Source organism: Pseudophryne corroboree, chromosome 4 (genome assembly GCF_028390025.1).
Source record: "Pseudophryne corroboree isolate aPseCor3 chromosome 4, aPseCor3.hap2, whole genome shotgun sequence".
NCBI lineage: Eukaryota > Metazoa > Chordata > Amphibia > Anura > Myobatrachidae > Pseudophryne > Pseudophryne corroboree.
The window spans coordinates 525,411,726-525,415,519 of NC_086447.1; the positions used below are offsets into that span (position 1 = coordinate 525,411,726).

General features: G+C 40.6%; 1 pseudogene; it reads left to right on the forward strand.

The window, feature by feature from the left end:
• Positions 1-2,288: 2,288 nt before the first annotated feature.
• On the forward strand, positions 2,289-2,408 carry LOC134912113 (5S ribosomal RNA; annotated as a pseudogene).
• The last annotated feature ends 1,386 nt before the right edge of the window (positions 2,409-3,794 follow it).

Here is a 3,794-nt window from a genome sequence, read left to right on the forward strand (position 1 = left end):
GTTTCCCATTGAATAGAGATAAGGTAGGGGGATCCTTAGTTATCCAGTACTGCAAGATGGCTTTGCGCGCAGCCGCACTGATTGCCATCTGCAACCTTTTACACCCCTTTGTTATTCTTTGTCTAGCCGGAATTATCCCAAAATTCGCCCATTCCGCCGTGAAGGGGATGAAGTTTATCAGACATTCCATGGCAAATTGTCGTACCTGTAGGCAAAAAACGGCGTGGCAAAGGGCATAACCAGAAGCAATGGAATAGGTCCGCCTTAGGGGCGCGACATTTCAGACAGCAGTCCGAATCTGTCATCCCCGCCATGCATTGCCTGTATGGGCTATAGTAAGCTCTGTGAACTATATTATAAAACATCTCTTGATATTGTGCTGAGGGCAGTAGTTTTTCAATAGTGCCTCACAAGTCAACTCAGGAAAGTCTGACAACCATTTTTGCATTCCTGAGGTTGATTGAGAGTGATCTAGTTGAGTGGTTAATTTTTTGTAATGTATAGACAGGGCTTTTTTCGCTGCCGGTTGGGTTCGTAAAAGGGTATCTAGGTCACTATCCAAATCCGCCCTTGACAAAGTTCTAAGCACCAGGCTGGTATAGTGTTGCAACTGAAGAAATGCTAATGGATAACTGTGTATAAATGGATATATTTCCTTTGACTGAGCATATGTGAGTGGTTTTCCACTGTCTTTATCAACCATATGTCCTACATCCCTCAGGCCTTCGTCATGAAACAACGTGAATGGGAATCCCGCCTCCCCACGCTGGAAGTCAGGATTACCTTGGAATCGCAGGTACAAGGAGTTGTGGTTCCCTAAATTCCTGGATCGTCTAAGAGAGTGCCAGAGATTGTAAACCGACCACAGAAGGGGATTGTCTTTCAGATCCTGATCGCACTCCGCTTCCATACAGTGGAGGAAATTAATCAAACTCTTAGGTTTTATGAATTGTGCCTCTAGTTGGTTGTTTGCATAAGTGTCTTCATAATTCAACCAGTCTCTCAGAAACCTTAATAAAGTTGCTTGGTTATAAAGTGACACGGACGTTTTAATGGGAACCGCACAAGTCCAAAATCAAACAGATAATAACCTCTGAAAAACTGAATTAACGCCCTGTGGTGAAGCTCATTTTGCGAAACATACGTGAGGACACTGCGATCACGTGATGCGCACACGTGATCGCACTAGCCGGAATCCCTAGACGGTCACCAGGCAACGGCCTTACAGCCACTTCTCACTTGGAGCGAGACCACGGTCTTATGCCGCTGCAACCCCCGGAGCCTATGCATGGCCGGAAGTGGGACTCCCAGCGGCAGCACCTTTACTGGTCTTGGTATCATATATACCCCGTACCTCTCTGAGATATATAAACACTACAGCTTTCCAGCACTTATTCTTGAACCAGACAGGGCTGTTTATCTACTGTCCAGCGGTTATCAAAGCACTGCTTGTTATATCATTTATTTATAGATACGAACAGTTGGAACATTTGAGACATTGTATTTATGCTATCAGTTACTTCGTTTCTTTCTAACTACTACCAGGAGCTTTTTACTGTGTGTATTTCCCAGCTAGTAATACCAGAAGGACTTGTTCATTTTTTCACTATTAAGAGGTGCACAATGCCGGGATTTATTCATACATACTATGACTAACATGATTGAGTAATTTTAGTAATGCTGGGATATTTTGTGGATATACCATCACTGGATTTGTATCTCAGCTTGAAACTAATTGCTCCAGTCACTACTCTGAAGTTCAATGTTCGCAGTGATCATTTGGTCTGGCAAGTACCATGCAGAGGCTCTTTTTCTATTACAACATTGTGAGGAGCTGTTGCAGGTTCTAGACACAAGTGCTGTGATTTAGCATTATTCTATTGAAGTGCAGGGGGACCATTCACTTGACATTTCTAGCTTCTCTATACATACTATTGTTAATTTTCCTGCTATATCTGCAGGTTGTGCAGAGTAATTTTATTTGACACTTAGATAGATTACAGCTGAATATGGCCATACTAGTGTTCCTAGGATTTATTTATGAGTGTAAGGCAAATCCATTTGTGGATGTTATGTGGTTTCTAAAAAATTTTTTCCACATAATGGGCCTTTAACCTACCTGTGTACTTTCTCTGTGGCTGACGTGTCACACGGTGACTAGTCAGGTGATCATACATAATCTCTTATATTTCTGGCATTGACACTATACATGCTTTCAAACCGCAATACTGCAGACATATAGTGGTTATACTATATATATGTGAAGTGACCAAAGAGGCGAGCTTAATAATTGCGGTCATACCTCACTGGAGATGCCCAATCTCTTCTGACCTTGGAAGCTATGCAGTGAAAGGCCGGGTTAGTACTAGGATGGGAGACCACCTCTGAACACCCTGGTACTGCAATAAATTGGCAGCCTAACATAGTGTCATTCACACTTATACCACTTGGTACTCGGTTTTACATGACCAATGATTTAATTCTCTGCGTTAATAATGATCCAAAATGGATATCTGCAGAATAAATTATGGTCATATATCACATGAGAGATAATGTGCAATGAGGTTATAATTTAAGTACTACAGATATTAATTTTCGGCATTTCGCAGATTGTGATATTGATATCACCAATGATATAGAACTTATTTTCATATTTTCGCGAAGCTATTTTGTTCACATTTAATCACTCCTAAAATTCAATTTTAATACTTATCTATTAAAAAAGTTCTTACCAGTACTATATATGTTATATTTTCACCCTCTGAATTAGAGTGCTCCCACAAAAGAGTCTACTTTCCAATATTTCTTTTTTTTTGTTTCTTCGGTTATAAAGTGACACATTTTGAAAATTAATTCCGCCATTGGATTTTGGTTGTTGCAATTTATACATAGCAATGCGAGGCTTTTTTCCCTTCCATATAAATTGTTGAAACAATTTGGTTATGTGTGTTATATCCGCTCTACTGAGCAGTATGGGAAGGGATTGTAAAATGTATAGTAGTCGAGGGAATGTACACATTTTTATTAAATTTGCCCTCCCTAAATATAAGAGCATTAAATGGTGCCATCCTTCCAATTCTCTCATTATTGAGGTTATCACCTCTTTCACGTTTAACCTACATAAATCTGAGGGGTATTTAGGAAGTTTAATGCCTAAGTATGTTACTGTATATATGCATTGGCCCAATTTATAGGTATCTGTCTCCCCCATCTCGTGCATTTTACCCCATGCTTTAAATAGAGCCCTATAGATTTAGAAAGATTAACCTGAAAACATCTAAATCTTCCCAAAATTGTCTAACAAATCCAAAATGTCCTGTAGTGAGTCCTTGGGGTTCCCTATATACACGAGCACATCGTCAGTGAATGCTGATAGTTTTATCTCTTTGTCACCAATTGGGATACCTGTATAGATTGTAGAGTTTTGTAGTATTCTGAAGAGGGGATCTATAGAGAGATTAAAGAGAAGGGGCGACAGGGGGCAACCCTGTCTCGTACCTCTTTGCATAGTAATCCGAGGACCCCGCTTGCCATTAACCAACAATGAGATCATCGGGCTAGTATACAGGTATTTAACAATGCCCACAAAAACTTCACTAAATCCTCTGCAATCCAACACACTAAATAAGTGATGCCAAGATACTGTGCCAAAAGCCTTGTGTGTGTCAAGGCTTAAAAGCATATGTTCTACAGCAGGGGAGTTTTTTGACGCTACCGTCACCGCTATTGCAGTGCGAATGGCCTTAACCGACTGGCGGCCCCGTACAAACCATACTGATAGTCCATTAACAAGT